This window comes from Cibotium barometz, chromosome 4, assembly GCF_041138505.1.
Source record: "Cibotium barometz isolate CiBa-2024 chromosome 4, ASM4113850v1, whole genome shotgun sequence".
NCBI lineage: Eukaryota > Viridiplantae > Streptophyta > Polypodiopsida > Cyatheales > Cibotiaceae > Cibotium > Cibotium barometz.
In genome coordinates this window covers 14,990,324-15,017,910 of record NC_141049.1, presented here as the reverse complement: position 1 = coordinate 15,017,910, position 27,587 = coordinate 14,990,324, and the positions used below count along the sequence as shown (strand labels likewise).

Sequence of the window (27,587 nt, the reverse complement as noted above, 5' to 3'; positions counted from 1 at the left end):
GTTTTGGGGATTCCATTAGCTAGGAAGCTAGAGATTTCCTCACTCCATTTAGGAACTAAATCAAGTTTAAATAAAGGAGAATCTAGTAAATCATTTTTAACTTCCATAGCTGGTTCAAAATTTGGAATCTTTGACATATGATCTGTAAGCACATTTTGTGAATCTTTTTTCACTATAATAGTGAAATTAAATTCATTAATAAAAGTAACCATGGTGTAATAAGGTTTCTCACTATAATAGTGAAATTAAATTCATTAATAAAAGTAACCATGGTGTATGCAACTAGTATTACAAGGTTTGGTCTATAAATAGAAAACTAGTAATACAATTTTTGGTCCATAAAGAGCATAATTTTATTTTTCAAAAGGTAATGCTAATGATCCTTCTCACAACATAAACCATAGCTAACCCTCCTCTCTCCATGGTAGTGTAATAATTCATCTCTACATCATTTAGTTTGCCAACTTGCGAAGCACACTAGATAATTGAATTTATAATCTTTAGGTTATGCCAACACACATCTAATGGAAAAGTTTGATGTATCATTCTGTACATGGAGAATGAAATCCCAATTTAGTGGTCTTAAGATAGGAGAATTGGCTAATGCCTTTAATGAGATCCTAATTTAGTAGTCTTCAAATAGGAGCACTTATTAATACATTTAATTCATCGACATTCTTTAATACATAGAAGATAAGATCCCAATCTAGTGGTCTTAAGATAGGAGCACTTATTAATACCTTTAATTCATTGACATTCTTCAATACATAGAAAATAAGATCCCAATCTAGTGGTCTTAAGATAGGGGCAGGGTTGGCTATTTCATTCTTCAATCCATTCAAAATTCCATTATATGTTTTTTTGACATTCTTTTGTCCATTTAAATTCTATTTAAAAACTATAAGTAGTTTAAGGGGGAAACCCCCCCACCTCCCCCCCCCCCAAAAAAAAAATTCTGCTTTCTTCACTAGTACCTGCATTCTTTCAATTTCTCTAGCTTAACTACTTACTTCATCACTCCACTTCTTTCTTTGATACTTGGCACACCTCACTTATTGGACGAGGGTTTTGTACACGTTTCTTGCCCATAAGGCAAGGCTAGACAATGTAGCTTGATCGGGCCTTGTTGGGCTAGGAAGAGGGCCATGGTCATGCCGTTCTCTTTTAGCTGAGGCTTTGGGCGTACATGTGAGGTGAGGACACCAACTTAAGTGCGAGTGGGTTGGAGACATGAAAAAGTCTAAGATCCTTGTCGGTTGCCTTCTAGGATGTAGCAGATGTGGACAAGATTTCGTCTTCAAGCCTACTATTAATTGGTCCTCCTCCATTTTCTCCTTTCCCTTATTCAAGGTGGTTGTCAATGGTTAAAGTTTCAAGGGGGCCCTTGGGTGTCCCCTGCAGTGTGATGGTTGATTTTTGACACGTCTAAAGGGTCCACACTTTGATGTGGCACATTTGGGCACCGAGATACAGTTATTACCCTTAAAATATCCTTGTGCTTTGAGGAGTGGTTTGGATAATAACCATCTATTTGCTTGTGGGGTTCATGGTTTTGAGGGTGGTGAGGGGACCACGGTGAGGCCTTGGGGAGCCATAGTATAGTATTATCTTCATAGTAGCCACAACAGAAACTTCTTATCAACCCCTAGGTTTGTGGGGGGGCTTTGAGCTTGTGCGAGATGTGTGGATACGGGTTTGAGTCCTTACACGGGCAAGATTGCCATTCCCTTCATGCAATTCTTCTAATTTTTGCTGGATACACGGTACTTGGGCAAGATCGCCATTCCCTTCATAGCATCCCTATGCCCGAAGAAGGATGCTCTTGGGCACCAACCATCTATTTCCTTTTATCATGATAGATTCTATTATGGTGAGGATTATGGTGTGTTGTGCCCTAGGAGGAGTATTTTTCATTGTGTTATTAGGGTGATGTTAAATGGCGTGGCGAGGGTAATTTTTCCAAGGGGGAAGGTAGAGGAGAAGCAATGACTTTCTTTAGAGAGGCTCTTGATGGATCTGAGTAACTTACTTCTCCCAAGGGCTGAAGAAAAGACCTTTTTTTGAGAGGCATGGATGATTGTGAGGGTTCTCTAGTGTTATCTTGTGGTTCCCCAATCTTTGGGGTTCCTGTTCTTCATTGGTCATCATGAGCACCATTGGTTGCCTGAGAGGTAAGCTGGAGTGAGGTGTGCTCATTGGTTGCGTGAGAGGTAAGTTGGAGTAGTGAGGTGGTCTATGAATCCAAGTAGATTTGGCATCTATTGTGCCCCTTCCATCCCCTTCTAAGAAGGATCCCTACCATATGATTCTCTCATCTCTCTAGCACGTAATATCATAGCAACCCAATCACAACAATCTAGCTACACATAAGCGCCCATACACAAACGTGTGAGCGCGGCCTTGCTCATGGGTGGTGGGCCACATGATGATGATGAAAGATCGAAGGCGCAACACGGCTCAAGGAAGGCGCAAGGTTCTTTCTCTGATTGCAGGAAGTGTGGGTCTCGGGTAGAAATGATGCAGAGGCCGTCTTCGCCCTTCGGGTAAGCCTGCCGCCGTGATTAGCTTTCCCATCAATGTAGAATTAAGTGGGCACTGTTTGCAGTTGATCCAATGAGAGAGATGCTTAGGCACAATTTTTTTCCTTATTTTTTTGAACTCAAAATTTATTTATTTATTTTTTCATCTTCAGCAATTGCTTTTTTGATTTTTTTGGTGCATTAAGCTCTTATCTGGTTTTCCCTCCCGCTTGGGTGCGGTTTTTTACCTGTATTTTTCTTTCCCAAGCAGTATTTACCGTGAATCAGCAGGCAGACCAGGATAGATGATGCATATATATATACGGTGTGGGATTTCATCATTTCCCATCTCCGTTTCTCAGTGTTGGACTTCACATAGCGTTTTCTTGTAGGCAAAGTTCTAGCCAGGAGTCTACAGTATAGGTCACAGGGCTGCAGTTGACGTCTTCACTCAACCATATTGTTTGTACTTGAATCCAGTTGTAATGCTTCTTTCTTGTACATAATTAGATCATTAGTTTAGGACTCTTCTGTATGTTGTATGTGTGTTTCTGCGGCACTCTTTTCTATCTCTGAAAACCACACCCACGAAGATCTGCCATCAATCTACTCAACCATACACACTCAACCGTAGTATGAAAGCTGCCCGGTACTCAGCTTCACAAGATGATGTGGCCATAGGTGGTTGCATGCCCTTTTACTGAGCATAACTTTTGGCAACAAGCCTTGCCTTGTAGCAGTCAATGCTACCATCTTCTTTTCGCTTCAACTTGTAAACCCACTTCGTACCAATGGCCTTTTTGCCGTAAGGCAAATCTACCAAATACCCTGTGTCATTGTTGAGTATGCAGGCATACTCGTCCTGCATAGCATGAGTCCAATGATCGTCTTCCTGTGCTTCCTCAAAGGAAACATGCTCCTCTTCATTGCACAAGGTGCTCATGATAGCACGATCAACAAAGTGCCTATATGCATGGTGAGAACTAGCACGCTTACTCCATGGCAAAGGAGCCTCAACATGGTTGTCCCGTAAGGTTTGCAACAGCCAACAAGGTATTGCTTTAGCTTCGTGCATGGCTCTCCTTTCCTCTGCCATTGCATCTGCGTGACCAATGGGCTCAACATCAGGCATGTCTGATTGCGGATTTTCAGCTGTTATGGGCTGATTTCCAGCCATAGGGTGAGTGTCCAAATGCCCAACACCTGGTAAATGTGTACCATACGAAGGTATAAGGTTGGTCCATTCCAGCCTCTATGTGGTGACAGCTGTGCACATCTCACTTTTATAGTTTTGTGGATTAAGTGGTATATGTTTAAGGCTATGGCCAATTTCAGTGTTTTAATTTCATTAATGGTCAAGTGTTTTGCATAAATGGCCTAATGACGAAGATCTTCACAGAAGTCTCATATTTAGTCGAAGTCTTATTTTAAGTGGAGGGAATGTCACGGTTGTGACTTAATCTCTTTTAATTACCCTTAAGTATCCTAATTACTTTGAAAGGACACCAGTGAAGGGTCATAACTTGGTCATCACCAAAGAACACATCTCTTCAAAGGGACACATCTATTGATCAAAGGACACATCTCTACGTCCAAAGGACATAACTCTTCATTCAAGAGTTACACCCTTTCATCAAGGATGTGCCTCTTCATTTGTACCTCTTCAGGTCCTATTTAACAAGGCCTTGTGTCTCAATGCAAACAACACAGCTTTCCACTCTTTGCCTTATGTTTACTCAAGTATTTAAGTATTAAGATATTTTAATCATGTTTAATTAAGCTAAAAGCTTAACACAAAAGCAAACACATATGCTGATGTAGAATCCCTAAGTGGAAGTCGATGTCGAGGCACTAGATCTCTGATGCCGAGCACACCACGGGGATGACCCACAAGAATCTCTCATCGGGCTAGTACCAGATCCAATATCCAGATCCAAGTCTAAGTCCAAGTCCAAGTCCAAGTCCAAGTCCAAGTCCCAGTCCAGATCTAGATCCAAATCCAAATCCAAATCCAAATCCAAATCCAAATCCAAATCCAAGCCCAAGTCCAAGTCCAAATTCAAGTCCAAGTCTAAGTTCCAAGTTCCATATCTAAGTCCAATTCAAGTTCCAGATCCAAGTTCTAGTTCCAATCCAAATCCAAGTCCGAGTTCCAATCGAAGGTCTAGTCAAAATCCAAGTTCAAGTTCAAGTATCACTTAATCATCCCATGAATAATCTCCACAACTCCTACAGCCTTGTCGTTGAAGGAAACCATGGAAAAGCTCTTTTTGGCAAGATAACTAATATGAAACCTGTTTTAATGGTTTTCGGGCGATAAAAACCTCCTAAAAAGTAGCTTTTGGAGCAGTTTTAGGGTTTCAGAAATTTTCAGTCCGTACAACTCCGTACATGTTCGAACAATTGTATGGATCCGGATAGTCGTACGGACAGATGATGATGTGGCACTGCAGTTGTTGAAGGCGCTCTGAATCAGCGAGCAACGATTAAAAAGTCCATGATTTGGTTCGTGATCAAGAAGATGATGATGGAGAAGATGATCTCCATACTTCAATGAAGATGGCAACGCTACTTGAAGAGGGCTGTGCTTTTTGCCAAAAGCTTATCCATGCTTTGCTTGTGCCTTTTTACTCTTTGCTTTTCCCTTTTTGCTTTTTAATAATAAAATATTACTCACTTTTGTCAAAGTTCTTTAACTTTGCTTTTCTAACTTCAGGCCTTGCTTTTCGGCCCTGGAGCTGCTTTTTGAAAAAATAGCTTTTTAGCTCTTTGGTCAGGCTCAGTCTCCTCTTGCCAGTGGTGCCCTTGGCTCGTAGTCAACCTAGTGTGACTTTTTGCCTTTTCTTGCTTTTTGACCAAGATTGGTGCTTTTTCTTGAACAAACCTTATGGTCCTTGTCCCCATGCCTTCTTCCACATGTCTCGTGTTCGGGCAAGGATTCTATCATGTGAAATAGAGCTTATGTCTCGTTACATAGGTTGCAGGCAGCAACAGGCCAAGCGGTGAATTTCAATAGGGAGCTTCAGATATGCATGGTATATAACACAGGAAGTGTAGACGTTCGAACATGCTATACTTTGTTGCTCAATGTAGGATGAGATTTGAGGGCGTTGTCATTTTGTGATTTGGTCCTCATCGCAGTCATATTGGGTTTGGGGTCTAGAGACGTGTGGCTTTCTGCTTGCTTCAGATTCGTAGGCATACAGAGCAACCACTGAAAAAGTACAGTTGTAGATGTGAAGACACAACTCAGACATTTGCTAGCTTTTTCTTTCTAAGGATAGGTCAACGAATTCTTGGACAGGACGACACCAGCTTGCAAGATGGCCAGGTCAAACCCCGGGTCGAGGCCCATCCACAGGGACTTGTTTCAAGACATAATGGAGACTTGCAACATCTTGCAAACCTAATTTTTGCGGAGTCCAGAGGAGGTACCAAGCATGTAGCTGGCTAGTTCAGAAAAGAATCGTGGATGTGTTCTGTGGACGCATAGAGTTTTCACCATCCAGGCCCTCAAAAGATGAGATTTTTTGCAGGCATTGTAACCCTGTTTCTTTGACACTGAGAGCTTGCAGCCTCAGAAGTGGAGCGTACTTGACAGTGCCTTTCTAGTATCCTCAAGTCATTTGAATTTCCTTTCATTTTAGGCAATGCTTTATCTATAGTGGTGCTTATGCCCTATCAACTACCTTTTTGTTGTAATAATTCTTTCTATTTGTTATGTTTCCTTAGTGCTAGGCTTCATTATGGCTGAGTCTGCCTTGCATCTCCGGAGTTATGACAGAAACTCAGTACGCAAACCTTTGTATAAATGTATGCTCTTGTGTGCGTGTGTGTGGGGTGTGTGTGTGGGAGCATATATTGATATCAAGTTCTACACCCGCTATTGGGCATTGCTGATGTTATTGGGGATGTCGTAGTATTTAGTCAATACTATGCATGATGGAGTTGATGGTTATATAGTCTTGTGGATAACTTGCACTTTCTGATTAGGTGAATTTGCCCTTGGGCATATTGCTGGATTCATCTAGGTATATGTATATAATGCTTTAGGATTCACCTATCACAGTTATACACGGTGTATCATGTGAACAAATCCCCCTCCCTTGTGTTAGTATAATTTTCATGTTTGTTAAAATTTAGCATGGCTTCCACATTCAGAAAAACCATTTAATCAATTATAAAATAACTATGCTTTTTTATTTCAGGAAATCTGCAATGACTTTGTGATATCACCACCTTTAACACAAGATGCCCATGGGCTTTGGACAACAATCAAATTGCACTCTACGATTGCTTGGATTGAAGGAGTTCAAGCCTGGCAGCAGCATGATGTGACATTGCAGAGTTGATGTTCATTGGGTTAGGGCAAAAGCATCACAAGTTCCCACAGGAGGCTAAAGCCGTCTTTGGTGTCCTTAGTTGCATAATGGATCCCTCAGCGAATACAAATTTTTCACTCTCTCTTGAGCTTGATGCTGTAGAAATCCTGAGTGAAAATGATGGTAATGGGATGGCGGAAGATGAGGTCAGTGACGAGGAGATAGGTGTGGATGAGCTTGAGAAAAGAATGTGGAAAGACCGGATTAGATTAAGGCGTATCAAGGAAAAGCAGAAGGTGAATGATCAAGCAGAAAAGCCCAAGCAGAAGCAGTCCCAAGAGCAAGCATGCAGAAAGAAGATGTCACGAGCTCAGGATGGTATTCTAAAATACATGCTGAAAATGATGGAGGTTTGCAAAGCACAAGCTTTTGTTTATGGGATTATTCCAGAGAAAGGAAAGCCTGTCAGTGGGGCTTCGGACAATATCAGGGCATGGTGGAAAGAGAAAGTCCGTTTTGATAAGAATGGGCCTGCTGCTATTACAAAGTATCAGGTGGATCACGCAGCGCCAGGGAAGACACACACGAGTACAGTGGCTGCCCTGACATCTCACACACTTCAAGAGCTTCAAGATACTACTCTTGGATCACTTCTCTCTGCCTTAATGCAACACTGTGACCCCCCGCAACGGCACTATCCTTTAGAAAAAGGGGTGCACCCCCCTTGGTGGCCGTCTGGGGATGAGGACTGGTGGCCAGACCTTGGCTTGTCGAAGGGACAGGGTCCTCCACCATATAAAAAACCTCATGACCTGAAGAAGGCATGGAAAGTTGGCGTTTTGACAGCTGTGATCAAACACATGTCTCCTGATATTGCAAAAGTTCGTAAGCTAGTGAGGCAATCAAAGTGCTTACAGGACAAGATGACTGCCAAGGAAAGTGTGACATGGCTTTCTGTATTGAACCAAGAAGAAGTGTCAACGCAGCAGCCAAGTCAGCTTGATTCAAATGCAGAAATTTTAGGAACCCCTCATGCAGGGGTCTTCTCTGCAAGCAGTGCCAGCGAATATGATGTGGATGCATTTGATGAACCTTCCAATGCTGATTCTTTAGAAGAGATGCAGAATGAAGATACAGAGACGGTCAATATAAAGGTCACGACCTCTGCTAGGGGGTATGTCAGTGTGGAGCCTGGTATTTCGAAGTTTCAAAATGGAAGCTCTGGACAAAACGGTCAACTCGGGAGGAAGAGAAAGGCAGCTGAAGATATTTCTATTCAGGGGCAAAGACTAGACGCGCATGAACAAGCCAATTCAGGGATTGTGAAACAAGCCTTGTATCCTTCTAATCATAAAAAAGAGCAACTCTCATCTTTGGCTGGGAGCCATGTCACTTGTAACAGGTTGTCTACCACTGTTTCTGCCCCTGGCTCTGGGCAAATTATCATGGGAAGAAACCAGCCGATTCATGAGCTGTTTGCCGGTTTGTATAGGAACCCGATGCATGTGGAAGGCCTGGGTATGTTGGAAAGTATGAGTACGGCTGATGATCAAGCTCCTGGTACTATCAATGTACACAATTCTCCCAGAGATGTGCCAGAGCCTGTTGTTGATGGCGGTCCATCTCTTTTTGGGCAAGGTCTAGTGGGTCAAGTTGCCTCCAGCCTGAATGAAGATGAAGGTGACTGGCAAAGAGAAGGGCTTGGTAGTGGTTGCAGTAAGGTTGGTGAGCATCAGTTTGAACCTCATTCAGATGACATTGCTACTGAGTATACCTTCAACCCCCCGTTTGATCTGTGCATGGATAGCTCTAGCCCTCTTGGAGGTATACCTGACTTTGCAGATGAGGACTTAATACAGTATTTTGGGGCATAACGATGTAATCAGTCTACCATGAGCAGTGGATGCTTCCTGTTTGTCTCATGGCTAGTGTGTTAGATGTTAAAAAGGACATTTCTAGCATTGTTTACACTAGTACTACCCACCAGTCTTTTATTTCACATGGTTTGTGGTCATGATTAATCATGATATCTTGCCAAGGTGGTTTCTCTCTGAACCATATTACCATGGTACTTTAAACACACATAGCCTTGCATTTAGCTTATACAAGCAGAAGGCATCGTGCTACTTTATTAGGTAAGGAAATGCCGCAGAATGAAGCAAAAAACTTCGAAAATGCTGCTGAATGAAGCAAAAAATGTCCAATTGTGAATGGATCAAAGATTTAGATGAGGAAGGGGATGGGATGGGGATGGGTGTTGGGACACTCCTAACTTTGCTTGTGTGGCCAACCTAATAGCCCTAATGATGCCAGCAAGAATTATGTATAAAAAAAAATTGGATTGATAAATTGCCTTAACAATTGTCCTCTAATTGAGCCCTGAAAGTCGCTTCAACCACAATTTCTCAAAGGTGATTTACAGAAAAGAGATCCCATAAAATGAAATAGAAGATGTTAATAACAACATCAAAACCAATTCTCACAATTGAGAATCCATCTTCGGAAGAGTCTCCATTTGATGACCATATGTCAGCTTGATATCATTCTTTCATGTACAGGGTTGTCGAGAGAAGACGATTTTTGGATTGTGCCTCATAGAAGTTACCATATTGCATTAAATCCACTTTTTGGCCATTCATTCACAAAGGTTGACACTCATAGGGGAATTTGAAAGTTGGAGACCATTGAATGCAAATTGCATCAACAGTTTGTATCTTGCAAGTATATGATTAGATGGATGGGATTTTAGTTCCACTTGATCAAGAACTCAGTGATGAAAATGAGCATCCTATCATAGATATTGATGTTTGGATGGAAAATGAGTTAGTTCACAGTGATCTCCTTAAGACAAAGATTGTTCTAGGAAGGTATGATCATCTTATTGAAGATCAAGAAAGCTACAACAACAATTTTTTATTCAAGATGAACTAGAGCTATTACAATATTCTTTTTCAAAGTGAACTCTCATAAGCTAAACAAATTTTGTAAGTTAAACATAAGTTTTTTTTTCCACTAACTTAAGCTATGAATCTTACATTTCAAATACCAACAAGAAAAAGAGAAGACCATCAAATGCAAAGATATATCGAATCGTGTTTTTGTTTACATTGTGCTAATACTTATGATATATTGAATTGCATTGTTTACATTGTGCCAATATGATGATAATCCACACTGACCATATGCAAGATTTTTACTAAGCAAGGCAGTGAAACTTTTTCTTATTTGAATCACATTACTTACCTTGTGCCAATATGATGGTAATCCACATTATTTACATTGTGCCAATATGATGTTAATCCACATTATTTCAATTGTGCCAATATGATGATAATCCACATTGACCATGCAAGACTTTTACTAAGCAAGTAAGTTTACCTTTTTCTTTTTATATAATTTTTGGAGTACAAAAAGTCATTGTTGCTTTCAACATATACAGAAGAGTTACCAATCTTTGCTATATTTCTAGCCAATTTAGTCTTCTATATTTGTTTTTTTTTTTGAGATTGATCTTCTTGCCTATGAGCTAAATGTGGATCACCTTGAGCCTTCTCTTTTTGATAGATTCTCTGAAGAGTGTCCATCGTCTTCTTCTTTTACTTGTGGAAGATGTGTTTGTTATAAACTCCCAACTCTTATGGTGATTGTGCTTGCATAGAAATTTCTACTATGGGAAAAATACGAGGCGCTTTATTTAAAACAATAATTTCTTGAGTATAATCATCTATGATTTGCAATGGAATGTCTTTTATCCCTTGTTGTTTGGTAATGGTGTGAATATATTGGCTTCAAACCAAACGTCAGTTGCTTTCATCATAGCATGTTCTTGAAAATTAAAAACCAACAAAACATCTCAAAGATATCAAAGTTTGAGATTTACAAACTTCTAGTATTGGCCTAAGACAAGTGAGATTTGTAAACATCTAGTAATGGCCTAAGAAAAAGTGAATTCCTTACCTAATTGAAATTTGGCCGCTCAACAAGTTTGTCAGGCCACTCCAGAAGTCGCGAAGTAGCCAACACCTCACCTGCCACCATAGAATTCAACTGCAACCACACACACACACACACACACACACACACACACACCTCTTCTAGAGAATGGAGGCGGATCTGGGCCTTGGCATCAACGGAGACGTGTAGGGTACAAAGGAGGCATTAGTGCAGCTGAGAGACTAGGATGTAGAGTGGTGCAAAGTTGCAAGCAGGAGGGCGACGACGACACTATGGAGAGGGTAGTGGATCTACAATGACACTCGATGATGGGGCAAACGTTGTGATGAGGGAGAGCTCAGGCGAGATCATGCAGAGGCAACAAGTTCAAGTGTTTAAACTTGAAGCCTTCAGAGGACATCAAATCCCTTCAAACCTTCTAGAAAAGGTCTCTTAGATAATAGGGTTACAAAGGAAGGCCACATAAGGCTTAAAATTTTTCAAAATTTAACATACTATTTTCAAAATTTTACACATACACATGCATTTTTAAGGTCAACCTAGTTTATGGCCTTCAAACTTCAGCCCTAATGACAACCCTGTAGTGTGTACATGTGGGTGAGTTGGGGTAGGCGACGTTGGCATGTGTATGAGTGTATATGAGTGGGGGCAGGCGACGAGCATGTTGTGTGTGTGCACATGAGTGGAGATGGGCGATGGGCATTTTGTGTGTGCATGTGTGTGTGAGTGGGGGTGGGCATGTTGTGTGTTTGCATGAGTGAGTGGCGGCGGGCGGTGGACATGTTATTTATGTGTGCACATGAGTTGGGGCAAATAGTGGAGATTTTGTGTGCATGTGCGCATGAATAGGGGTGGTTGGGCGTTTTGTGTGCATGCGTGCATGAGTAGGGGTTGGTGGAGGGTGGCTGAAGTGTGTTTATGTGTGTGTGAGTGCATGTGTATGTAAGTGAGGGCGGTCATATTGTGTGTGTGCACATATGAGTGGGAGTGATCGATCGGTATTGTGTGTGTGCACATATGAGTGGGAGTGAGTGCTCAGTATTGTGTGTGTGTGTGTGTGCACATATGAATGGAGGAGGGAATGTTTTGTGTGTGTGTGTGTGTGTGTGTGTGTGTGTGTGTGTGTGTGTGTGTGTGTGTGTGTGTGTGTGTGTGCACGCATGAGTGGAGGCGGGCGATGGTGTGTGTGTGTTATGTCTACACACGTGAGTGAGGGTAGGTAATGGGCCTATTGTGTGTATGTATGTGCACATGAGTGATGACGGACGATGGGTATGAGTGGGAGCATGTGGCACTTTTTTTCCCCTATATATATTTTGTAAATATTAAATAAATAAAAATTATAAAATAATTAATAATAAAATGGAAAAGGTTTTTTTTTTTAAAAAGAGAATGAAAAGGGGGGAGGGAATTTTCAAGGTTTTTTTAGAGGAAGTTATTTCATGCATGTGTGAAGGTAGCCATGGAATTGATAGGATTTTCTATGTTACATATGTACAAATGAGGCTAAGGCTTTAGAGTTTATCTTGTGAGCTCATTGAGATGAGGTGGAAAACCACTTGCCTATCCACACAATGAAAGCTTTGAGGCCACCGTTACACTCTTTTTACCAGTGTACTTGATTGAGCTTTAGCCTTCCAATTGTGTGAAGGTAGCCATGGAATTGATAGGATTTTCTATGTTACATATGTACAAATGAGGCTAAGGCTTCAGAGTTTATCTTGTGAGCTCACTGAGATGAGGTGGAAAACCACTTGCCTATCCACGCAATGAAAGCTTTGAGGCCACCGTTACGCTCTTTTTACCAGTGTACTTGATTGAGCTTTAGCCTTCCAATTGACGAGTTGGTGTTGTGGGAACTTTGGTGATTCTTTTAAGCCTGAGATTGTGGTGCCAAAGGAGTTTGTGTGCGGCTCCCTTGTGGGGCTTAGCACCATGAGTGGGTCTTCTTTTATGGAAATGGGCCATTCCCATTTTCATGGAAATGGTGCGTGGATCTCTTTTAGAGGTTTGGCACCATGAGTGGCTTTTCTTTTACGGGAATGGAAATGGGTAGGGCCACCACATATGGACTTGGTATTGTGTTTTATTGGGAATCTTTTGATTTCAGTGGGTGATGTTGGATCTTGATTAGAGGTGGTTGCCACCACTCCTCTCCATAGCTATGTAAGCTTTGAGGGTGACGTCAAAGGCACGACTTTTTCGTCTTTAGTTTGGTATTGATGGCGTGGTTGTAGAGGCTTGTGGTGCAAGTTTGGGGATAACCTAAATGCATGGGTTCTCTTCGTAGAAACCTCGAGCTTCAAGTAGCTTTTTTGGGATCCAACGGGGTATTGGTTATTGGAAAGGAACTAAATTTCATCGACCATTTCTTGACTCTCTTTAGGTTAGGGGGTTGTGGGGCATATGGCTTGGATTTTGGGACCAAAACCCCTTCATAGAATCCTTGAGCTTCTAATATATTGATGGGGATCTAATAGAGAGATCAAGTTGTGACTAAGGCTCTATTACTTGGGGCTCCCCCTTCTGCCCATGGGAAGGCATCTAAACAGTGGTCTAGCCTTTTCTTGGGCACATCATACACTCCTTGGCTAGCTAGAGTTCTCTTCGGTATCCACCCTTTCTTGGTGGGTACCTCTCTCTAAATGGTTCTTGAGGATGATGGTTGTTGGGAGGTGGTCTTCACCTCTCTTGGAGACAAGGTTTTGGATTTTCATGATGGTTTGAGGGGGATGCCAACATTGCAAGGCTAGAGAAATGTTAAGTTTTAGGGATTACCTATGGTGAGGACACACATTTGGATGATGAGGCTTGGGATGCTGCTCAAAGATTCAAGGTAACCTCATCCACCACCAAAGGTATGGTAACCATCTTATGATTACCATGTCCCCTTCTTTCATGCATTTGCCTTTGAGTTGGTCGTTAAACTACTACTTCTCTTTCACTGTAGTTTTTCAACTACTATTAATACATAACTGGACCATAATCTTTGCTCACTTAGTTTCTCCAAGGCAACCAATCTCTATAAGGGGGTCTCCATGAAGATTATGTCTTGTTGCAATTTGGAGGTTTAGACCAAGTGGCATGATAAAAACATGTCAAGCCAAATATGCAATCTTAAAATGTGTTGACAGCCACCTTGTAGGTGGTTTGGTAGGCTCATAGAGCATAGTGCAACTTTTGTTCCCACACTTCTAGATGAAATTTTGTTTGTGCTCTTGGCTTGGCCGACTGCTTTGTGGGTAGTAAGGTATGCACCATAAGGAATGGGGTAGTAAGGTATGCATCATAAGGAATTCTTTGAGCAAGAACTTCACCACTTCATTTATATAACGTGTACCACTCTCGATTTTTAGTGGAAGTAAACACATTTTCATAAAGAAACTTGGCAGTGGATCTCATGTCAACTTTCTACGTAGATTTGGCCTCATCCCACTTGTTGGTAAAGTACGAAAGTGCGCTTGGGTCCCTTAGTAGTGATTGTATAAATGGGTCCACAAAGTTTATGCCTATCTTTTCAATTTGGAAGTTTGTGATGTAGTTCTGTCAAGTTTGTGAGCTAGAAAGAGTTGCTTCCATGTTGCAAAGTTGGGTTTTGGTTCCCTCCTTGCTCCATTTTTTTGGAGATAGTACTCTTAACAAGTATCTTGGAATTTTTAAACCTAGTGATATTAGATATTTTGGAAAGTAGCCATTCACTCAATTAGCTATTGGCTAATTATACCTCCAAAATGTGTTATTTATGACATTAATGCATAGCATAATTATTGTATGGCTTCTCCATTGTAGGAATAAAATGTATGTAATTCACAGACTTTTTTATCAAATGAACGAAGAATACATTATCACACCATCATGTGCTATTACTAAGATTGAACACTTGACCATCCTAATCCTCTGTCAAATGAATGAAGAGTACATAATCGAGCCATTATGTGCTATTACTAATATTGATCACTTGACCACATTATGTCCTATTCATTTCTTCTTAAATTATACTTTGTAGATGTCTTTTTGAATCACTTTGAATGAGCTCATATATCTACTTAACTTCAAAAGTATTCCTGACTCAATGTTTAACCACTTTGATTAAGATGTTTTGGCGACGCTTGTCCTACCATCATCATCTTACCCAGATGTAATGGAAGCCTATCTTTTGTAACACGATGCTCGAATATATGAAGTGGTATTAATAGGAAAGTCATTGAATTCATATATATACTTGCTTAAGGCTAGTAATAGTGGCCATGCACCATTATTAAGTTATGTCTGACCAAGTGTGTATAAGTCAATTTTGACATTAAGCAATACATAATTATTCCCTTGTAATATAATGCTTATGAGCTCTCCCTCTTCTCTGTCATCTCATGCTTGTATGTATTTTGTTGAATCTTTACATAGATTGTAGGATTCTCCTCTCATGAGCTTCTCTTCTACCCCCACCTCTTGTGAGTAAGAACCACCATTTGATCGCAGGCTCTCCTCTCATGAGCTTTTCCTCTACCCACATCTTGTGAGTGAGAATCACCATGAAGGTAATCCTCTCCTTACGTCCATCTAGGCAGATAGAGCTCTCTCCTCACACCCATAGTCATGGAAGGATTTTAGTGTGATAAGGGAATAGGGAATCCAAGGACAACATAGCCATATCAGGAAGTTTCATTTTGCGGCTCTACAAAGAAGTACCTAATAACATATGTTTGGACATAGGCAAGGTAAAATATCTAGTTTTGAACATATTTGGCACTGTCGCTAAGGGACTAGCTTAAGGTCTTAGATGTGATTTCCATCCATTCCTATTGGTTTACCAATATTGCCCAATATTGATTAGGAGGTCACACTCTAAAAGACATATGGTTTTGGAGTATTGGATGAGTTGATTTTGTTACTTTCAATCTTGTTTTATTCTTGTTATGTATTAAGTTAGGACTTCTATTTGTAGGCTTGTGATTTCTTAGCCTTATTGATTAGGAGTGACACAACCCACTCTGAAATGTTGGCCATAAGCTTGAAATTAGGTGGATTTAATTTCTTTTTTAGTCAAACATTGTTCCATTTGATAGCAAAAATACATAAAATCAGTTAAAAAATAACCATTGAGCATTCAATCACTTATATAAATCTTCTTAATTAGAATTAAGAACATTAAACATTCTCAATCAAGTCCAAGAAACCATGAAAACCCAAAAAACCAAGCCCAAATAGCTTTCAGATTGGAGACATGAGCACACAATCATGCAAAAAATCAGACACGACATGAGATATATGAGACGTGACATGAAACCAGCAAAACAAGACGTGACATGAAACCATCAAAACAAGATGTGTGTAAGGATAGTTACACATAATATTGTACCCGATAATTAAAACTAGCTTGAAGACTTATAAGGTTCTACCTACCCATTTCATGAGAATATTTTCCTATGATAAAATCTGTAACTCAAACTCAAGTTCAAGCCTTGAGGCCGGAGTACACTAGCATGGAGAACAAAGGCTCAATCTGAAGTTTGAGCCATACCTCAATTTTAAAGAAATTCTTATCCTTTTCAATTATTAAGCATTAAGGCCAAATATTGCTCAACGATCCTATTATAGGCATGGTGTCCCACTAGCCGCCTAGATCATTAGGTCATATTTCATCCAAAAAACACATGAGCCCACTCACCATACATGAGACCATAAGGCATGAGACCCTCAAGCATGAGACCATCAGGCATGAGACCATCAGGCATGGGCCCAAAGGCTCATGCCTATCCATACATGAGCCATCGGACATATTTTTTCAATACTTGATTTCACTAGATTGGATGTACAAATTGGATGTACAAAGTGAAAGATACTTCTAGTCCTTGTTCAGTTAACCATCTTTAGCAATATTTTACGTAATCCTTGACCCCCTTTACCACCTCTTTGAGTGGTCTTTAATGTAATCAAACATTGGTAGCAAACATGGTTCCCCTTTTGGTGTTTCCCCTTATTATTATTTTTCCATAACTCAAGTGAAGGGTTTATCAGGGTAGGCAACCCCTTATTGAAGCCAAATGAAGGGTTTATCAGGGTAGGCAACCCCTTATTGAAGCCAAAGCTAATGTTCAAGGTGTTGATGCAAATCACACCGTTTGAAACAACCCAAAGAATCCTGCTAGACCCCTATTCTGTAATGAAATCAAGACGGCAACCTTATGTGCGCTATCCTCTTCGAGCACCAATGCCTGATTTGGAGGAGTTGTTACCAGTAGAGGGAGAAGGTACATTGTGGGAGAACGTGGCTCGACACACGAAACTAGCAAACCCACACTTGGCAGACTTGCTGGAAATAAGGATGGTAACTTTCATGATAAGCTATTGTTTCCGTAGGTGGCGCAAGGCGCACCTAGTCCATACCAAGGATGGTTTTGTGTGCACCTTGTATTGCATGATAGCACATTATCTTGCATAAAGAACCAAAATTAGAGTGTCTTTTAATTCCCTAATAGTGTATCATGGTCATCATGCAGTTTTATAGTTGCTCTAATATGTAAATAAAACCTTAGGGTCAATGACTATATAAGACGATACACCACAACTTGAGATGTGGTCATAGAGCACCTTTCATGAGTTCATGCATTGCTACTCATGATCTTGCCATCCCATCATAAGCAAGGTTCCCATTTTTATGTATGTCATATCTCTCCAACTTTTTAAAACACAAGGAAAGAGAACCCAAATAAAATAGGATGTGATGGCTAGAAAAGTGCCCATAGTGCCCTTGTTCATGTCCATGAGTTATTATGCACCTATTAATGACACCACTAGTAGTTGAATAGATTTATCTATTTTCTTTGACCACACCTTCTAGGGATTGTTCTTTTCTTTAGGTCCATCTTATCATGTGTAATAATACAAAGTATTTTTGAGGATTCATTTGAGATTTCAAATGCCATACATAATGTAAATTTATGTAAATAAGTTGTTTGCAACAACATGGAGTTTTCAATGATGCATTAGCTTGTAAATTCCTCTTTAGCACTTTATGGCTCCTAGGTTTTCCTTTGATACCATTACATGTATTGCACTTTCAAAACTCACTTGCCTTTGCAAGGCTCACATGCTTAAACTCAATATTCTTAATCCTATTGAAACATGGACATCACTTTAAAAACTCACTTGTCTTGGCAAAGCCGCTTACATGCTTAAACTCTACATTCCAAATCCTATTGAACCATGGACATCTCTTTTTTGGCTTAGTTTCTTCAAAGTCATATTCACCTCATTTAGAATCCTTTGCCATGGACATCTCTTTTTTGGCTTAGTTTCTTCAAAGTCATATTCACCTCATTTAGAATCCTTTGCCATGAGACCCAAGGCACACTTTTTTTGGAGATATCCTTTAAAGAAGGTATTGTTGAATTTCTTGTTGCTTCTATTTCTTTCTGACAACTCCTTTGTTTCCATGTATAGCTCTTTGTCTTTTCCAAATTATCCCCCATACTTAAAGAAAGATAAATTTCCTTAAAATATTGTGCATCTCATACCATGCTCTAGAACATATTTCATCATCGTTCATTGCAAACCTATATTGCTCTTGTGCCTATAAGAGTTTGAATGACTCACCTCCATGCACTTCATGGTATATCTACTTGTAGGAGCACTTAACAATATTGTGCAACAAGGAAAGCATCAACTAAGCATCTATTATCTTACATTGATTCAATGTAACAAATGATAAGGAATTGATATTCACACTCCCATTCTCATGATTGTGTATAAAGTCAATATTACATAATTGGGAAAAAATCTCATATTTTGGGAATCAATCACTCCATTTAATTTTTCATATATCTTAAACACACGAACTCCAATTGTCGGAGATTGTAGATCTAGATTCTACTCTTCGAGATCTTTCTAATAATATGTCACATGAGGGGGTTTTAACAAAATTTTGGACAAGTTCACCATGATCCTATTTTTCAAATGGGAATGGGATTTTTCCCAAATTATCTAATATGTTGTTTATATGTTTCTCTAAACCCTCAAGATATTCTCATCCATTGTTAATACCCTACTAACCTTCACAATATAACATTGTAATTCTACTTATGATTTTCAAAAAAGAAAGTGAGAAAACATACATTTAAACAATAGAAAAAAAGAGTTCCCCACCCTGTTTAGTACTCTTGTTAAATGCTAACATTATCATTTACTAGAAATCTTTGCCCATTCCTTTTTTAAAGGAATAATGATTATTGAGAATTCTCTCAATATCACAACAATAACAATAGTAAGATTTGAGAATAATGCGATGGAGAGGATGAACTTAAGCTCCTTACAAGAGCGCACACACACACAAGAGTAGACAAGCACACAAGATTAGACAAACACTAGTTAAGCTCGATATGTCATGATATATCAACACTCCCCGTAGAGCTCAACTCCACACACTTCACTCCAAGTAAGCTTCTAAACTTATTGAGCTTCTTTGTACATAGTGCCTTTGTGAAGATGTTAACCACATGATCCTTTGTGTTGACATATACCAGATCTACATCACCTACAAGAACCTTCTCCCTCATAAAATGATATTATACCTCAATGTGCTTTATCATTTATCATGAAGATGTCAGCACTTGATCCTCAATGTGCTTTATCATTTATCATGAAGATGTCAGCACTTGCGCGCGCGCGCACACACACACACACACACACACACACACACACTCAATATCATGGCTCTATTGAAGGCTTGTGCCCAGCAAAATGATGTACACAAAGGCACTACAGTGCATGCTGATATCATGGGAAATTGAATGGATGCAATCTGAGCCCCTTCGGGGGTATTCTGTTGGCAGAATACCCTAAGAGCTTGTGCCTAGCAAAAAGATCTTTATAAAGGCACTAGCGTGCATGCTGATATCATGGCCTCATAGAAGGCTTGTGCTCAGCAAAATGATGTGCACAAAGGCACCATAGTGCTGCTGATATCATGGCCTTGCAGAAAGCTCATGCCCAACAAAACAATCTAGTAAAATATGATGATATCATAGCCTTGTTGAAGGCTTGTGCCTAGTAATCTCATGTACACAAAGGCACCATAGCGCGTGCTGATATTGTGGCCTTAAAAAAGACGTGTGTTTGAATGTGTGTTTTTTGTTATGCTGTTCAATGATTTCTATGCTTGATTGTGTGTTTTTTTTGTTGCAGAATTCATGGCACTCAAGAAAAGGCAAGCAATCGGAGATATAAGAAGAGTGGGAGAAAGAAAAAACAGCAGAGCAAGCCACACCAATTGTAATGGAGGAGGACGAACAAGAGAAAGACATGTTAAGAGATGATGGCATGGAAGGTGAAGATAATCCCCACTCAAATGCTAAAAACACATCTTTAACAAGCAAGAAAGTCAAGGAGAAGCAAGAAATGGATGTTGATGACATTATACCTAAGTGCATTGACAGGCGAGTGGGACCATTCATTAGAGCTTGATGGTAAATTTTGGTGTTCCTTGTCCTAGAATTCCACTTTATAGATGTACAATTAACCCTATTGTAATACAACTCCGTAGTGATCTTACAGTCTTGAAAAGAGCTTTTGAGACTAGGGGCTACATCATTACAAAGGGGAATTTTATCTTGTCAGTTGTTTTGCTTGATGGAACCTCAACAGAGGTTGATGAAGAAATAAAAGTGAAGTGAGACAGAAATTGGCACATTATCAATACCGAGTTTGAAGTTGAGATAAGGATGATCCACGATGGGTGTTCTTGAGAAATAAGATGTTTTGGGTGTGGGAGGGAAACCATAGGACAGCCTCATGGTGGCTAGAGAGAATTGATGAGTTGTTTGTCAACAACAAGTCAAGACACATTAGAGTCACGGAAGAGATCATAAAGCCTGAGCCAAAAGATGAAGCAAGGTTGATCACTGCTCTACAAAGATTTAACATGTAAGTATATTCTTACCTTTTTTCCTCATGTTTGTGATGAAAAACATGTAGAGGGAGAGGAGACACACACACACGAGCAAACCCTAATGTATTAAGCAATCCCTAACCATAGAAGGAAGCCATCTCCCTTCTCACACAATGCATAAAGCCATAATCCATAATCTACAACACACTACATGTGTTGTGTCCACACACTATGACCGGCTGGATGCGATCATTTATGTCTCACACATGTTACTACCTAACATGCCAGCACACAGTGCAATTGGCACAAGCTTGAATCTCAACAGCCCCTCTCAAGCTCATGATGTACTGCCATAGATGAAGATGTAGATGAGCTTGGGCTATCAAAGCTCTCAATAGTTTGGTGGTTGTGATGTTGGTTTAAATTAACTTTCCCACCCATTTGTTTTCCACAATATGAGTGAGCATGCAATCATTATCACCAATCTCAAGGACTACCTCTCCATACAAGTACATTGGTCAATTGTGATGCTTTCACATTTGCTGAGGACTTTTCTAAAAAGGAGAAGGTGAACATTGAAGTCATGAGAAATAGGGAGTCTCTTTCAGGGAAGAGAGTGTGGTATCCACTCACTCAAGCAATTCTTGGTCGCATGGTTTTTTTGGTAAGCAAAAATTATTTGCCATATAATCTCATAGGTAGTGAGGTGTGGTTTTCATACAAAGTATGCGTCTTGAATTGCAGGCAAAATGGAAGGGAGATTTTGATGATGCATGCAAAACATTACCACCAGGCATGGATAAAGTTAAGAGTGATGTGAAAGTCAAGGCAATAAAAAAGAGTGTTACAAAAGTACTTATCGTCGAAAAGTGCATAGGGTGAGTTTTGAAGTTATTTTCCTTTTTTGGATGTATTAGGTTTGTAGGAAATGTTTTTGCTTGTGTGTTTTTGAAATGATTGTAGATTTTGTGTGATAAATCCTTCACTTGGAAAACAATGGTTTGACATACTATGGTCTTTGTCCTTTGAGAACTCTTCCGCTAAGTTGACAATTGATAAATTGTACTAGCTTTCCATTGCTACATGTGGCAAGCCAAAACAGTTGTGGAAATTTTATCCTTGCTTGGTGCAAATGCTAATCTAAAGAGCACTTATGAGATGCCTTCAAGTGACCATGCTTTCATGCCATGTCTTGCAAAAGAATTTCTTATGTATCAGATACTTGGTGATGCTACTAGGTTGCTACAACAGGTAGCAAAGACAACTATTGGTGATGCACTTCTTGAGTTACCTGACCATCGCACATTGGCTGAGTATTATGAGGATGTGATAGTTAGACACATGAAAGATGTGTATGAGCCATTCGAGGGATCTCTCTCAGTGGTTACCCCACCTTCAAAGCAAGTGTATTTGATTAATGCAAGTCGTCGGTTGGCTTATAGGGTAATTAACTCTTTGGTCTTGAGACAGCTTCCTTGCTTGTTGTGCTTGTCATTAGAGTTTGGAGAAATGTGCATAGGCTTGTTTGCTTGCCAGGTAAATATGCAAAGCATGGACAATGCTTAAAGGTCAACAATTCTGTATATACACATGCTCGATTGTTTGTGAGGGGGAAAGATGGAAAAAGACACCATAGGCTTGTTTTCTTGCCAAGTAAATATGTAAAGCATGGAAAATACTTAAAGGTCAATTTTGGATATACACATGCTTGATTTTTCATTATGGAAAGATGGCAAAAGGCATCATAGTACTTTTAGAGTGGGAGAGACATAAGTGCCCATGGTGGATTGAGATGCATAAAGGTACATGCCTAGATGAGGAGAAGGAAGCGTATGCTAGTCACCAAAAAGGGGAGTGCAAGTCTAGCTTGAGTTCTTCTGGAAACCTTACCTTCATGTGTAGGCAAGCCAAAGAATTAGCAAATCAATGATTTGGGTATGTGCCCATGTTACATCTCTACTATTTTTGTTCATGGAATTCTTTGTTTGCATGTGGGGGCTGATTTTGACTTGTATGATTAGATGATTTTTTCACTACATTGGAGACCTCCAAGACACAGATAGCCACCTTTGTTTGGGCTCCCTTGGCATCCATGAGCTAGTGCAAGAAGGGACCACCATTGCGAGACCATGTGTGTGTTTGGGTGTATTATTACATTTCTTTGGGAAGACTCGGATAATGTCAAGCAAGTTTGGGGAGGGATTCAAGGAGTTGTAGTACTTCTCTAACCTCAAGCAAGCAAGTAGATGATGCAATGGGAAGGTTGTAGGTTGACTTTTGTGTGGTAGAACTTCCTAAAGGTGCTTCTGTGCTTCTGTGGTGGGTGGTTCTAGTATCGCCTATTGGAATCTCATTCATGATAATCATGTCACCAACTCATTGTGCATCACCTCTGCCATCATGGATGATGCCAAGTGGACCTTAGTTCTATGCTCCCCTCTCCAGGTTGGCTTGGTTGAGTGCATTACTACTCACACTAGGTTGGAGGTGGTGTGTAGGAATGTTCAATTTGCTTTTTCTTTGTTGAGATTATACATGCTTTTTCCTTCTACCCGACTAGGTGGAGATTGCAAAACATTCTTGCTAGCTCTCACCATGGCTTATAGGTGGATTTCTCAGACCATAGATATGGTTGGATATAGTGGTCCCCTTTTGGCGGTTGGTGTAAGGGTGTGTCTTCCTATTACTTCGCAGTCCCCAACCTGTTGTTGCCATTCCACAACCCTTCCATGATGCTGCTACACCTCCTCCTTGCCCACCCACTCCCCAAGTGACCTACCTTCCACCACTCATCCCTAATCCTCATGCACCACCAACTCCCCAGGTGACCTACCTTCCACCACTCATCTCTAATCCTCTTGCACCAACCACCATGGCAGCAGCCCCTGTGAACCGTCCTATTTGCCCTTCTCAAACTCACAATCATCCCGTCCTATTTGCCCTTCTCAAACTCACAATCATCCCGTCCTTTGCTATAGATGTTACCAAAGCTGTTGCCCCCTTTCGGAAGGTACTCCACCCTGTCGGCATTGTCTGAAATCCTAGGATCATTATACTTGGGATTACCCCAAGCAAAGGGCATCCACATCCTTTGACTTCACATTTTTGACCTCAACCACCCACCTAGTCTCTATAGGAAATCCTCCATCCACTGGCCAACCTTCCTCTCCCACTCTTGGAGTGTCTATCACATCCCCAACACCTACCCATGAAGATCCACCACACTGGTCACCAGATCACAAAGGAAGGCCATTCCTAAAGAGCAAGAAGGAGATGAGCCAGATGATAAAACTCCGTCAGTCCCCCACATAGTCATAGATCAATCCTTTTTTTGCATGCCTTCAAGGAGATGAGCCAAATGATAAAACTCTGCCTGTCCCCCGCATAGTCATAGATCATCACCTTTTTTGTAGGCCTTTGAAGACCTCCACAACTAACCTTCCATTTAAAACAAACCACTTACCCCCTCTATTCCATTTCAAACAAACCACTTACTCCCTCTATTCCACATTCCAAACCACATCTTACATCTTTCTTTGTGGAGGATCTACTCGAGGGAAATACCATGTTAGTGAACCTCTTTGATTTGCTACTCTGGATTAGCCCCCATGTCCAATAATGTCTCAGTACACTACTGGAACAACTCAATGGTACGACCACCAATTGTAGTGGTGGGAAGTATGGTGGGTTTCCCATTCCCTCCGGTGTTGCTAGTTGCATGGGTATTAGCCGTGCCAATCCCTCCCTTACATACTATCGGAGCCCCCGCCTATCTGTGGAGATTCAAGGTACCCCACTTTCTGGGGCAATCATTGACAATGTCTCTGGGGTGTACCTCATGCTAGAATTCACACTCCATGCAGTAGGTCTCAAGGTGACATGGCCAGCCAATTTCTATGTTTGGATGGCTGAACAACAGGAGGTGACCCTTATCAGCCTAGTAGAAGGTGTCACTGTAGTAATCCAGGGGATTCCATTCTTACTTGACTTTGTAGTGATCCAGCTTCCTGAAGTTAGAGGGGCCTACTCATTACTCATTGGTCGTCCATGGCTTAGGAGTACAAGTGTTCTGCATGTTGGCGTTCTGACGATTATGGATTCCTCATCAGGAGCATGGTCCACAAGAACTCAAATTGGAGTAAGGTCTGGACCAGGAGATCCATGGTACCACAGTAGCCCCAATTTCCTCTTCTAACTCTTAGTCGCTCACTTCTTGGCCTACGAAAAGAAGAAGACCTTTTTCCCCATGGTGATGAGTTAGAACTCCTTGACTGGCTCCAAGTAGCAAAAAGCCTCACATCCTACATGGGGGAAGTCAATGTGGAGAGCCCCCAAGAAGGAGGGTCAAACGAGCCCACCCAAGTCCCCAACTCGGGAGGACCCAACTTGAATCGAGCCAAGCATCTCTATAGGAAGAAGGAATTTCCTCTGTCCTCCACAACTCTGCCTAACTCCCCACTACCCCAACGATGGTTCCACCACCCTTCCAACCCCCACTTCCTCACGACATCAGTGTTCCTACTCGCACCCTTCCTTTGTCCAATCTACTTCACAACTAAGCAAGTCTAGTTACCCTTATACTCCACACCATCTATTCCATCGTTGCCTTATTTCTTCTTCATCATCCTTAACCTTACCTCCTCTTCTACCCACCCCACAAGGGCCACCCGTGAATCTCCTTCCCCTTCTACACACGTCATCATGGATGCCCTTGATCCTTTTTGCCACACACACTTACCCATCTCCTGGCTATCTTCACACCACCATCTTACATCCCATAGCACCATTGTCCCCACTGTGGTAGGTAAGTGCCACCTCCTATCTCTAACGGCCATGCGTATAACCCTCGTCCCATTCTAGTCCCACAAGGCAACACAAACCGACAACTCTTGTAACCCCACCATTTGGGAGTCTTTCCTTTCACTCCAAGCCACCATTCAACACCGATCACTAAAAATCAAATTTAATGAGAATAACACTTTTGAAGTAAAAATAATTCCTTTATGCATCTTTCTATGCATAAAAATCAAATTTAATGAGAATAACACTTTTGAAATAAAAATACTTCCTTTATGCATCTTTCTATGCATAAAAATCAATTTAATGAGAATATCACTTTTGAAATAAAAATAATTCCTTTATGCAATTTTCTATGCATAAAAATCAAATTTAATGAGAATAACACTTTTGAAATAAAAATAATTCCTTTACGCATCTTTCTATGCATAAAAATCAAATTTAATGAGAATAACACTTTTGAAATAAAAATACTTCCTTTATGCATCTTTCTATGCATAAAAATCAATTTTAATGAGAATAACACTTTTGAAATAAAAATAAATCCTTTATGCATCTTTCTATGCATAAAAATCAAATTCAATGAGAATAACACTTTTGAAATAAAAATAATTCCTTTATGTATCTTTCAAATCCCACAGAAACCCATCGTTTGCAAGCCCCACCTGCCTTGGCAGGAAAGTTACCCTCTTAGCCTCTTTTTTAAAAGAAAGCATCCCCAACTATTTCCCCAACAATGCTCTGGTTCATCCACCGAATCCTCCTCCTGGTTCATCCACCTTGTTCTATTCGCTATCCCCCAGTTCATCCACCAATACATCTCCATCGACTTCACCCCCTAATTTGTTCGCATTAGTTTGTCCACTAGCCCCCCCTCCCCAATCGTTCGCCAACCCTTCCTTCCTCTTGTTTCATCCGCCAAATTCTCCCTGGTTCATACGCCATCCCTCCTTGTGGTGGCCGCCTCCTCTCTCATCTCGTCTGATTTGGACAAACCCCTACCTCCTCCTCACCTCAACCCATCTGCCATCCTTTGCTGTTTCACCTCACCTCTAGAGTTTCTACTATGGTGGGCAGAGAAGGCGATGGGATGACTCTCTCCCTGATGAAGTTGTAATGTACCTCAATGTGTTTCGTTCGCGCATGGAAAATTGGGTTCCTGGCCAACTATATACTGCTAAGATTATCACAATATATGACCACCTTTCTCTCACATGCAACCCCAAATCAACAAGTAGCTTGCGTAACCAAGCTACCTCACACGTTGCCACCGCAGCTCCTCTGTACTCGATAAGGCAACTGTGGGCTGGTCTTGCTACTCCATGTCACAGTAGTACTCCCCAATGAAAACATAAATCCACTGGTAGATCTCCTGTCTAAGATGCTACGTGCCCAATCTGCATCTATGTATCCATATAGCTCCAATGGTACACCTTCTACATAAAACAATGCATAATCAACACTGGCCCTCAAATACCAAAGTGTGCATCGCACACTGTCAAGATGTGGTTTACGCGGAACCTTCATAAACTGGCTCTCTAAGCCAATAGTGTAACTCAAATATGGCATGTTGATTATGACATAGATCAAACTCCCCACAATCTTCCTGTACATAGTGGGATCCTCCAACACGTAACCTGCATCCGCACTAAGCTTTCCATTTTGATCTAATAGCACCAAGATTGACTTACAATCAGCCATCCCATACTTGGACGACAACATGTTTAATACATACTGTCTCTGTGACAACCAAATACCATCAGGTGTACGAATGACCTCGATTCCCAAAAAGTAGCACAAATCTCCCAAATCCTTCATCTCAAACTTCCTTTTGAGAAGACTTTTCACATGCTCAATCTCATCCAAGTTGTCACCCCCAACAATAAGATCATCTACATAGATGGTGATGATCACAATACCCTTATCACTCTTATGCACATACAAAGAGTGATCTGCATTTGCCATATGAAAACTACCAGTGACAAGATATTCAACAATCTTATCATGACATGCTCTTGGAGCTTGCTTCAGTCCATACAAAGCCTTAAAAAGCTTACATACATACATACATACTCCGGGTGACCTGTATCCTCAAAACTAGGTGGCTAATCC

General features: G+C 40.7%; 1 pseudogene across 3 annotated transcripts; it reads left to right on the top strand.

Annotated features, from left to right (window-relative positions):
* Positions 1-2,363: 2,363 nt before the first annotated feature.
* Positions 2,364-8,812, top strand: LOC147638948 (ETHYLENE INSENSITIVE 3-like 1 protein pseudogene; annotated as a pseudogene). 3 transcript variants are annotated; one of them, XR_015263978.1, is made up of 2 exons: positions 2,364-2,543; positions 6,728-8,812. The product of XR_015263978.1 is annotated as an ETHYLENE INSENSITIVE 3-like 1 protein pseudogene, transcript variant X2 (transcript). The 3 variants fall into 3 exon arrangements; XR_015263976.1 differs by lacking the exon at positions 2,364-2,543 and adding an exon at positions 2,711-2,844; XR_015263979.1 differs by lacking the exon at positions 2,364-2,543 and adding an exon at positions 2,731-3,001.
* The last annotated feature ends 18,775 nt before the right edge of the window (positions 8,813-27,587 follow it).